The sequence below is a fragment of the Sphaeramia orbicularis genome, chromosome 9 (genome assembly GCF_902148855.1).
Source record: "Sphaeramia orbicularis chromosome 9, fSphaOr1.1, whole genome shotgun sequence".
In the NCBI taxonomy this organism is placed as follows: Eukaryota; Metazoa; Chordata; class Actinopteri; order Kurtiformes; family Apogonidae; genus Sphaeramia; species Sphaeramia orbicularis.
The window spans coordinates 9,384,452-9,397,166 of record NC_043965.1 but is presented as its reverse complement, the minus strand read 5'-3'; positions in this window follow the sequence as shown (position 1 = coordinate 9,397,166).

The following is a 12,715-nucleotide window of genomic DNA, read 5'->3' as shown; positions in this document are numbered from 1 at the left end:
TCAGTATTAATTGTCAGCCTTGTAAATCCAAGCTGGACTGACTGTACATATCCTGACCAAGGAAAATCAAATTCTCACTTTGTGCAGTAATCTACACCTGGCTTTTCTGCCTCCATCCATAATAATATACATTATATAGACTAAATGTTGTCTAAAATTAATGTTTATTTGCAACATAGTATAGCAAACTATTACATGATCAAAAACAAATTAATTTTAGCACAAAAAAAAGAAAAAAAGTCTCTGTTTTGAATGTCTGGGGTCACCAGAAATTTATGATGTTAAAATGGGGTCAGGAGACAAAAAAGGTTGGGAACCACTGGGTTAATTAGTTAATCTAAATTGCCCTTAGGTGTGAATGTGAGAGTGATTGTTTGTTTGTCTCTATATTTTCAGCCCTGTGATGAACTAGTGACATGTCCAGGGTGTACCCCGCCTTTGCCCATAAGTACCTGGGATAGGCTCCAGTGACCCTAGTGAGGATAAAGCGGGTTCAGATGATGAATGAATGAATGAATGAGTGAATGAATGAAAATGAACTGTTGCACACCTAAAGATTTGTGTGCAGGAAGAATGGTACCAAAAAGTCCCTTGTTCAGTCCCAATTTGTCTGGTCCAGGTATGGTGCAAATAAATGACAACATTACATGGTGATAAGTGATTTACTCTTACTTTACTGAATGTGTTGCAGCCCGAATGTGAGGAATGGTTGTTGGTTTACAAATAGTACAACACATAAAATATGTTGTGTTTGCAATGTCTACAATGAAATAAGTCAAAGTGTGTTTTAACATCACTGCTTCTTTCTTAACCCTCTGGTATCCCGTCCAGAAAGGCCCTTACTAAGCACAAAGTGTGCCTTTTTGGCACACTTATGGAATAATGTTAAAAAAAAAATTCATACAGTTTGTTTTTAATTTTTTTTTACACTTTTTTCTATTTCATCAACTTGTGCCACAAATAAAAATACCAAATACTCAATAATCGTCACATTTTTTAACCCTTTAAATGTCGTTTTTGTAATGTAAACAAACCATTTTTTTGGATGCAAAAAACACAAAAATTTAATTCTTTTCAATATACTACAGAAAAAGTGGATCACATATTATTTGATTTTTGTAGCCTGGCATATGTCAATGATTAACTCCAACATTGGTTAATTTGCATTATTATTTTTAGCGCTAAATCAGGGATTAAATTTCTCCGTCACCACGACGGATTTCCGTCAAATGGAAAAATTGGGGGGGGGGGGGGGGGGGGGGGAGTCATATTGAAGTAACTTCCCCACGTGTTTCCCGGAGTCCAGTCGGTACCGCGATCCTGTCCTGAATCTGCAGGTGTTTAACACAGGCACAGGGGGCTGACAGGTTTAACAGTGATGATAATAAGATGACTTCTTTATTTTTATGTCGGGAGGAGAGATTGATGACTATTTATGTTTGGAAGGAAACGCTGCTCATTCTGTGCCTCAGAAACACATGGACAAGTTCAGCTTTACCGAAGTTCAGCCTCCAGACGCTAACTTTAGTTTAGTGCTAACAAGTAGCTTTCATTATGAAAGAACCACAGCGAAAAGGGAAGAAGACAGAACTGATCTACATGTACCTTCATGTTTGGGTTCATAGCTTATCTCCTCTTGCCGGTATATGACTAGTGTGTGTGTTTGTGTGTATGTGCCCTTCCCGTTGAATTGAATGAATGAGTAACACCCTTGGTACATTTTCCCCAGAATTCATGTGCTGTTGGAGTTATGTTTTTAGGAGTTCCTAAATTGTTAAATTAAAAGTTTTTCGCTCATTTTTTGCAGTAAGGTTTTCTTCTAGTTATTTTCACTTGCTTCAAAGGTTTTCATACCCTTTAAAATTAACCAGAGAGCACCAAAATTGACCTGAAGCTTTAAAAATTTTCTGGGGGAGGACCCCCAGACCCCCCACCAATACCACTCATGACATTTTTTCTATCCATGTTACCAATCTTCTACACCTGTACACTCTCCCATTCAGTGTGTTTTACAGTATTGCCAAATTTGACTATATAAACTTGTACGCTATAGCAGTATTGTATTGCATCATTTTTAATAGTGGCCAATGATTTTGACCAGAAGAAAATTTTCAGTCAGATGAAAAATTTTTGCTTTAATCCCTGCACTAAGTCAAATGTACAAAAATACTAGCATCACCAAGTGTGCCAAAAATGCACACCTATAAATCAAACTATTAAATATTATATATTGATTTATTTTTCTCCTCTAATTTGATTTTATTTTTGCAAGGTCAGCCCTAATCATACATATCAAATGGAAGAAATAGTGCATTTTAGGCACACTTGGGAGACAGATGCTAGTCTTGTAATTTTCTTTTGTTTACAATGTGTAAATTTTAGTTGCTGGCCAGAATTTTAAAGCTGATGCAAAAATGAACAACTTTTGAATTCTAACCTTATATAAATTGGGAAAAATAATATGAAGTTTTTTAAAATGAAGTGAAAAGTGTGCCTAAAAGGCGCACCCGGATACCGGAGGGTTAATACTCCAAATACTGTTGGAGATTTTACCCCCTGCCAGCATTTCCCCTTCTCCGTGCACCTTAGAAGTGGGTGAACACGTGCTGGAAACACGTATTATTTCTGTAGCACTGTTGCGAACCCAGTGGCCGTCCACAAACAGTCAAAGATCTGTGTATAGGTGGCCTCCTGTGAGTGGCACGCAGCAACTCTATTGATTCTTTATCACAGCCCAGGGGTTCACAGAGGTCAGCTGCTCAGAGGGGAAGCTGTCATTTATCTGTTGTGACAAAATGAAGCCACTAAACACTGTCAATCTCCTGCTGCTTGTCTTCACAAATATCTGACCCAGTGCTAATCACTTGACACCCTGAAAGCGATGCCACTGTACATTCCTCTGCACCAGAGTGGCCGTCACTTACCTCCCACCTCTGGGGTGAAAACTCACTCACACTGGAGAATAGACACAAGTCAAACACCCCCACTGTATGTTCATGTCATTTAACCCTTTTACCCTTACTTTATGTTAGTAGGAATTTGGAGTCTGTCAGCAGGCCAATCCCCCCCCCCCCCCCATCAGTTGGCCAACCCCCCCATTAGTGTCCAATAACCCCCCCATCAGTAGGCCAATCACCCCCATCAGCAGGTCAAACCCCCCCGCCCCCCATCAGTCGACCAGTCCCCCCATGAGTAGGCCAGTCCCCCCCATCAACTGATCAACTGGCCAATCCCCCCCAACAGTAGACCAAACCCCCCCCCCCCCCAATTAGCGTCCAACCTCCCCCCATTAGTATTAACAGGCTCAGGTATGATAAATAAAAAAAGAAGAAAACAAAAATGTCTTTTATGGTCAGTGACCATAGACCAGGTGTCAAACATGTGGCCCCGGGGCCAAATCCGGCCCGCCAAAGGGTCCAGTCCGGCCCTTTGGATGAATTTGTGAATTTCAAAAATTACACTAAAATGTTAACATTCCTTTTAGTTCAGGTTCCACATTCAGACCAGTTCAATCTCAAGTGGGTGGGACTTGTAAAATACTATCATAATAACATATAAATAATGACAACTCCAAATTTTTCTCTTTGTAAAATAAATATTTTCATGTATTTATACTAAAACGAAGTATAATTTCACAAAAATGTGAATAACCTGAATAACTATGAACAACCTGAAATGTCTTAAGAGACATAAGTACAATTTTAATAAGATTCTGCCTGTTATTAAGTGTTTGGTGTATTTTTTATATTATAATGTAAATGTGTAAATGATAAACTGAGGCAGAATATTGTTAAAATTACTTTAATTTTTTCAGTTTGTTAATGTTATTCACATTGTTTGAAAGGATAGTTTGTAGATGTAAACCTGTTCATAATGTAAATTAACTTTTTTCCGCTCTAAAACATAAAGAAAAGTTTGGAGTTAACATTATTCCTATATTATTATGTTATTATTTTACTGGTTCGGCCCACTGCAGATCAAATTTAGCTGAATGTGGCCCCTGAACTAACATGAGTTTGACCTCCCTGCTATAAATTGATGGTACTGAAAAAAGCAAACTGCCTAAATGCATAATTGTGTCTTGAAAATATTCCTTAAATATCCACTCCCAAATAATGTGAACAAATAACATCCCGACAATTTTTTTTTAACAAAATTGCTGCTGCTCTTGCTGTGTCCATTTACAATAATGTATAGGCACTTTTCACACACAATGGCACCATGGGTACAATGCCACTAGTTTATACAAATATAGAATTAAAATTGAATATTATTTACATATTAACATTATAGTTGGACATGCATATGGGGGGTGGGTGGGTGGGGGTTAACATAGAGCTGAGTAAAGGACAGACTGGATTAGAGATGGGCAGCTCCATGCCCTTACATCTGCCTAAACACTGTTAGACTCCCACTGCTGATTGAATATTGACATCTTAGAGACATTCCTGAAGAACAAAGGATGTGAACAGCAGGCAGGGAGGACCTCAGCACCATAAACGTGTCAGTGAGCTCCAAGTATGTGTAATTGGCCTCCTAAAACCACAGTTAGGTCAGCAAACTAGTGTCTAGATGTAGGATTTTAAATGAGAGCAAAGACCTGATCAGTGTTGGATTTGATAGTATTTGCACTGGAAAAATCTAAATCTTACCAAGTGTATTTTTCTCATTTCTAGTCCAAATATCTCATCACATTTAAAAAAGGACATAGTCACCTTAAGAGTAACTTTTCAGTGAGATATAAGAACTTATTTTTAGACAATAGACCTTGAAAATCTTATTTCAAGAAACCTTACCAAGATAAATTTTACCCATAAATGGCTTTTCTAACATTATGTATTTTACCATTTTGTTGAATCAAAAAATACAGTCAGTTGTAAGTTTCTTACCAAGTGTATTTTTCTCTTTTCTAGTCCAAATATCTCATCACACTTAAAATAAGACATAATCACCTTAAGAGTAACTTTTCAGTGAGATATAAGAACTTATTTTTAGACAATAGATCTTGAAAATCTTATTTGAAGAAATCTTACCAAGATAATTGTCACTTGTTTCATTGGCAGATTTTTTTTGCTGAATTCAAGATTTTTTTTTGGTTTAATTCAACTTTTTTTTGCTTAATTCAAGGTTTTTTTGCTTAATTCAAGATTTTTTTTTTTTGCTTAATTCAAGATTTTTTTTTTGCTTGATTCAATTCAGTGCTTATAACAGTTGTTTTGTTTGTTTGGGGTTTTTTTTGCATGTGTTTACTTTTTAGCGAGTGCTGTTCGGATGTTCTATCGCAAGAGGAGGGAGACTGTTGTCACGGCAACTGATGAGGAAGTAGATGACGATGTCCAATAACACAGTAAGGTTAAAATTTTGGATTTCAAGAGTATTTCAGTAAGTGTCCTATAAAGGGTTAAGTGGATTTGATTGATTGATGGATTGATTGATTGATTGATTGATTGATTGATGTATTTATTACGAATATGAATGTCAAAACAGAAGAAAATCAATAAACAAAACACTTAAACATAAGACATATAATACATATTCGAAAAGGCGGGAGAAGAAGCATTACTTATAAATTCCCACCCCTTCTCCTTAAATAATTAATAGCAGTAATGATCTTCCTAGTCTAAGCATATCAATACTATGGACTATAATATGCCCGATACTTATTATTAAATGATTTGGTTTCTGTCTTTATATTATTATGAACAAATATAATATGATTTACATTAGCACATAATACAGTAACACATATATGTAAATACGAGACAGATATATACACAGATATACACTGATATATATGATTCACCAAGTTCAATATTATGTGTAATTTTTATTTATTTATTTTTATAATTATTATTACTTTTGGCATCTTAGATATTTACATATTTTTCTAGGTTGGGCTTTATTTCATCATGTAACAAGTTTGTCAAAGAGCAGGGGTGAAATCCTGATTACACACTGAGGGTCAGAAATTTCAACCTTTGATCTCCATTCTGGAGTGGGGGGGGGGGGCACATGAAGTCAATCACAGTTACAAGAAAGGGAAGTAAAAAGACAAAACAGAATGCAAGACGCTGTCCGCTGGTCTTATTGATTCAGGTAGGGTGGTGAAAAGGTTGTTGGTCATGCCTTACCAAAGGATACTAATTTGCTCGATCAAATCTGTTGGAATATCGACTGGGAGGAGGCTGGGCGCTGCTATTGTGTTGTCTTCAGCGGGGAGCTGGTCTGTGAAACCGGATTACTAGAGGTCAGCCACCCAGTGAAAGGATGTCCATCACTTTCTGGGGCTAATACAAAGGGGGCAGGGCCCAGGAGATGTGATTGAGATGTCGAAGAGCAAAGGGGAGGAGGGAGGTCTGGCACCACCCCACCCCCACTGCAGGCAGTCTGTTAATCTGTATGGGTACAGACAGGCACCGGGAGCTTTGTTATCAGCCACAAAAGTTACTAAGGGATCAGGTTTCCCCTTTTATTCGCATGAAATATCATAACCTGAAATGACTGAATATTGTTGTTCAGTAGAATTTCAGCCCAAAAGTCATCAACCTATCCTCCATGTAAATTTACCAGCATTAGGGATGTAACGATTACCAGTATAACGATAAACAGCGGTAAAATTACAGACAGTTAGTAGTACTGTTTAAATTCTTATTATCATGATAACCATGTTTGATTACCGCAATTTTAGGGGAAAAAACGTTATGTAAAGATCTGCTTTTATACCAAATATTTGAGTATAGTTATTACAATTTTAATTGTATATACCTAATATTTGGAAACAATATTCACTTTTAAAGTCTTTGAAAAGGTTTGTTAAGCATCTTTGTGTTATTTATGCAATAAATTATATGCATTTTTCAAATCAGATTTTATATTTTTTTGTGTGTGTTTTTTGTCCTTTTATGTTGATATAGTAGGTTAAAGTGAAAAAAAATAATAGGCAGTTGATATAAATGAAGCTGTGCTGAAAAAAAAGATACCAAACATGGGTATAGTAAACATTTGTTTATATAGTATATAAAGGCAAAATCAAAAGTGCTGAAAAATGGCCAAAATAGGCTCAGACCACTAAGGGATAATACTTGAATGTTTCTGCCAAGAGAAAGTACATTGTGCCAATTACTGTATTTGTTTTTTTGTTGTTGTTTTTTTTTTCAAAATACAACTTGGTTAAATTATTTCAGTGTGTGTATGAGCACTTTTTGAACATTTTAAACACAGTTTCAACAATACCGTGATAATAATGATAACCGTGGTAATTTTGGCCACAATAACCGTGATATAAAATTTTCATATCGTTCCCTAACCAGCATCCTATTCATATGTGAATAATCTGTTTAACCCTTAAAGACCCAGTGCTACTTTTGTGGCAGTTCCCAAATGACTTTTTCTCTATTTTCTAAATGATTTATCACAATTTATTCTAATATTTCTCTGTATTTTGCATTTTTCCACTGAAAAATCAAGTATTTTCACTGATCATGTAGATGCTCATAATGTCTCAGATTAAAGTTAAGGTTTATTATATCAGAAACAGAGAAAACTGAAGAAAAAGTGACTTTTTCAGTCCAATATATCAATAATTGAACACAAACCCAGTGTGTCCATCCACTGTCATTGATCCAACTCCATGGGTTTTACTGGTGAATCAATGTTGTAGAAGATGACAGTGTTTCCACGGTAACTACGGAGCCTCTGAACGTCCAAATGGGTCATATCTGATGGCCACGAAAAGACGAATAACTGTATTTTACACCAATTATTTACATGTATTGATAAGATTAGTGGATCAACAGGTATTAAACAGTTTAGATCAGTAGATGGTTTGGGTCACAGGTGGTTTTTTGGGTCTTTATGGGTTAAAATGCACATCTGCTTAAAAAACCAAAACTAACAGAGAAAAAAGCAAGTGAAAATATTTAGTAAAATGTGACAATGCATGACAGAGATGTTATACAAACAAAGCAAAATCCAATTTAACTAAGTTCAAAGGGAATAACTTACCCACAAACTTTTCTACTGTGTTCTCTGAGGTTTTGTGAAAATTCAAGAAAAAAAAAAGTTCCTCAAAGTTCCAAAAAAAGTTACATCAGCTTCAAGTGGGTCTCACCCTTTAAAAAAAAAAAACCCAGCTTTTACAAACAATTCTGTCATGGCATCATTTAATTGTTCAATATGAAATATTTTGTATCATCTGGAAGTGAAGTTACAGTTTGTAACCAACTAAAACCTCCAAATTTTTCTCTTTCTTTTAGTTTAACAAAAGTAAAATGACATGAAAATGTATGCATTTACAAACAACCATTCAACCAAAAAAGGGAATAACATGAACAACCACATACAACCTGAAATAAGTTGAAGAAGTTAAGTTGAAAAATAAGTGTAATTTTAACAGTATTCTGCCTGTTACTGGATGTTTTGCATATTTGTAGATCCACTGTCATCTGTAAGATAAGCTGAGGCATAATATTGTTAAAATTGCACTTATCTATCTCACTTATTCAAATAGTTATTCTGTCAAATCTAAGAAAATAATCGACACAGTAATCCATTATAAACATAATCCATTGCGACAGCTCTAGTCTAAATCTTATAACAAAACTGTAGAATATGTGTGTTGTCAGGTCGTATTGTGGTACTGATAACCCCCAAAACCACATGAAACCTTTGCCTGGTATCTAACGCCACCAAAGACTGTGACAGACATGACCCTCTTTGTGGAGAGCAGCCTTTCACTCTTTAGCAAACAGCCAATTAGCTATTATGAAGAGTGACTGTGCGTGTGTGTGTGCATGTGTGCCTGTGTGCATGTGTGCTTGTGCATGTGTATGTGCAGCCTCTTACCTCTATATGTGGGACATCTGCAGAGGGTTTCTGTGGCTGGATAAGTACCAGCTGAGCACAAGCGTAGCACCTTTTCAACCTGATCACATAGGTATTTAGCTCTTGGCCATGACCAGTGTTTCTGTGTGTTTTATTTTCAGAGCAGGTGTTTTATAATCATTAGTGACTCCATTACAACCCCAGCTCTAAGTACAAGACAAACAAGCCATGCCTCTATTCTCAATGGAACCATCTGGTGGCAGGGAGGAAAAAATGGCTGTGTTTGGCGCCAGTGTTTGCCAATGGTCACGTAATTGTGTTTCAGAGGAAAGGAGGTAGATAGTGCGCAGACTGTGCTGAAGTGGTGTGGGGTTTATAGAATGTTTCTAATGTCTTTTGTCTTCTCAGCCAACATCCGGGTGTTTGTATTCATGCGTTTACAGTAGGGCCTTCCCTCACTAAATGTCCTTTTGATTTACCTAGAAATGTTTTTTGTGGGTAGTCAATAAATTTCACCTTCACGGAGCGCACACACGCTGATGCAGGTACATTGAAATAAACCAGGGAGCACACATTTAGTCCGACCAGTGTTTTAGCTACATTCACAAACATGAGGCTGTCATTTTTATTTATTTATTTTTACCCTAAAGGCCGTGTCTGTAGGACAAACAAAATATAAAGCTGTTAATTTATTCTGTTTTTCCATAATTCACAGACAGATCCTGTAGTACATAAACCACCATTATATAGATATAGAGATAGAAATAGAAATAAGATAAATATATTTAATGTATGTACTGTATGTATGTGGCCAGAACTCCTTTGTAAAAGAGGTTCTTAATCTCAATGGGATTTTTCCAGGTTAAATAAAAATTAAAATTTAAAAATACTACATGTAATTATAATGATGATAGAGGCGAAGTGTTTGACCAGATGCAGGACAATGTGTTAAAATTTCTTCAATAAGGTGACTGATGTGAGCGATTGACCTTGCTGTTTTCTGCATTACATACACTTTTCTTTCTTTTATTTGATATACAGTTACATTTACATTTATGCATTTGGCAGATGCTTTTTTCCAAAGCGACTTACAGGGGAAAACCAGAATAAAAGAATAAAATACAAGAATAGATTAAAGACATAAAACACAGCTGTACAATTAAAAACAGTGTCGTACAGAAGAATAAAAATAGCAAAATGATAGACTAAAATACAAGAATAGATTAAAAAGACATAGAAACAGCTGTACAGTTAAAAACAGTGAAATAAAAATGCCAAGTAAAACAACAGAATGAACACAATAATACATTTCAATGATTACTAATTTATAGGATATTAAATTTATTGATGTGCGTGTGTGCGTGGCTGTTTTCGGTTTATTTAATTTTTTGTAAAAATGAATATATATTCAAAAATACTACACGTAAAAATATTATCATATATAATAACATTGACAGGTAACTTTCTTAAAATGCTTTACCAGTATTAACCCCTTTACATCAACTGTCGCACATTTGCCTCTAACCATTTCCTTTAAAGAATAGCACACACATCTCTAATATGGTATAAAATATGCATATATTTAATCATCTCATCTAATAATTTAAAAATAAAAAAGATTAAACACAAAATAATTTTATTGACGATTTTGTTCATTTTTCTGTTGATTTTTGTGATTTTGCACATATATTTTATAATAGTAAAATAATCTGAAGTGATAAAAAGCAACATTGCACATATTATGTAAATTTACTTTTATTTTACACACACACATATATTTATTTATTTATTTATTTATTTAATTTTTTTTTCTATTTTGAAGTAATCTAAAACTCTGAACTAATGACAGACCAAATAGGACACTTTAGACTGATTCTATTAATGTTGTTGTTGACAGATAATTACTGAACATAATATTATTCACATGTGTTTAGTCTTATTTCCGGGATGGGGGGGGGGGGTGTAAACTATTTAACATGAAGTAGTGCTGGAAAAATTTTCCAACAATACAAACTATGATAAAGTGATGTTTTAATTAGTGTTTTTAAACCATATTTTACTCCATATATTGTTCAGTGAAGGCACCAGTGCGGCCTTTAGAGTCAGGGTCTTACTTATTACTTTCTTATTCATCCTGCAAAGATTTTAATGAAATTTGTTGGAAATGTTACTCATATAGTCCAAGACCAAAGCCATTAAATTTGGGAGCAGATCCATAAAAAAAAACACAAGGCATGTTTTTTTTTCTTTTCCTAACATTGCAAGACTAAACTAATCTGCTCTGCTGTCTGTGATTTCCATAAAACTTGGCAGAAGGATAGAACACAGTCCAAGGACGACGGCCATATATTTTAGAGCAGATGTGCTGAAAGTGGTTAAGCGTGGATTTTTTAATATACTTTTTCTAACACTGTGAGAGTTACTGAGTATGTTTAATGAATAAATGACAGAACTACAGAGTTTTTGGGGAGGGATGTGTTCTGTTATGTAGGTGATTATTTACATATTTGTTCTATTTTATATTTGTAAAGAATACACCATTTCACCATGACATTTAGGATTTTAAACTAAAGTATTATGTATGTCAGGAGTGTTAAACATACGGCCAAAACCGGTCCCCCAATCTATGAACTGTAAAAATTACACTGAAGGTATTAACAGTAAAGAGCATCAAACTCATTTTAACCCAATTTGATTGCAAACGGGTCGGCATAATAATCTATAAATAATGACAACTCTAAATTCCCAATTTTTTTATTTTTTTTTTTTATTTTTTATTCAGAGCAGTCTAATAAGACATTATACAGGACATCAATAGTACAAAGTACACTGTTCTCTTTTTTTTTGTGAAGAAAATAGGGTATTAATAATGCTCACTGAAAGGAAGAAAAAGAAAACAAAAAAAAGTAAAATAAATAAAGTAAATAAGTTAAAAAAAAAAAAAAAAAAGGATGATAATAATGATATTAACAAGTTTGTACACATAGCCAATCACACTTTTAGGAAATAAGACAAAGAAAATTATGCATAAATAGGTATATATGTCGACACACATAGTATTTACACTCATAGTACAAAGAAAAAAAAGAAGAAAAAAAAGTAAAATAAATAAATTAAATAAGTAAGTAAAAAATGGATAATAATAATGATATTAAGAAGTTTGTACACATAGCCAATCACACTTTTAAGACATAAGACAAAGAAAACTACGCATAAATAGATATATATGTATACACACAAAGTAGTATTTATAATCATAGTACAAAGAAAAAAAAAAAAAAAAAAGGAGCCTAACAGTGCACGTGTACATTTAGTATTTGAATGTTCAAGTATAAAAGGAACATAAGAGTAGCACATAAAAAAAAAAATAAAAAAATAAAAAAAAAACTTCTATGTTCAGTCAGTCAGGTTTGCTAAAGTTAAAAAAATTCCTAAATTTTAACAATATTCAAGATTCAAAGTGTTTATTGTCATGTGTACTGTAAAGGGGTTTCCCTGTACAATGAGAATCATACTTTGCCGTCCACACTGAATGCCACTAGAATTTAAGTATAAAAATATAAGTACAAAGATTGAAATAGAATAATTTAACTGGGAAATTACAACAACCGAAACAAAGTGGCATTTTAAAAATAACATGCAAGAGAAAAAGACCATAAAAAATATAAACTGCCATTACTCAGCCATAAATGTGCAACATCTGGGTAATTGTCCAAACTGTCAGAGGTAAATGGCATACAGCATGTGCAAAACTGCCTGAGATAAGTGAGATGTTAATGTGCAAAACAGTCAGAGATAAACAGTATGAACAGTCAGAGATAAACAGTATGATGTATGATAAACAGTATGATGTATGTATATATAAGGTGCATTAAGTGTCAGATAATCAGTA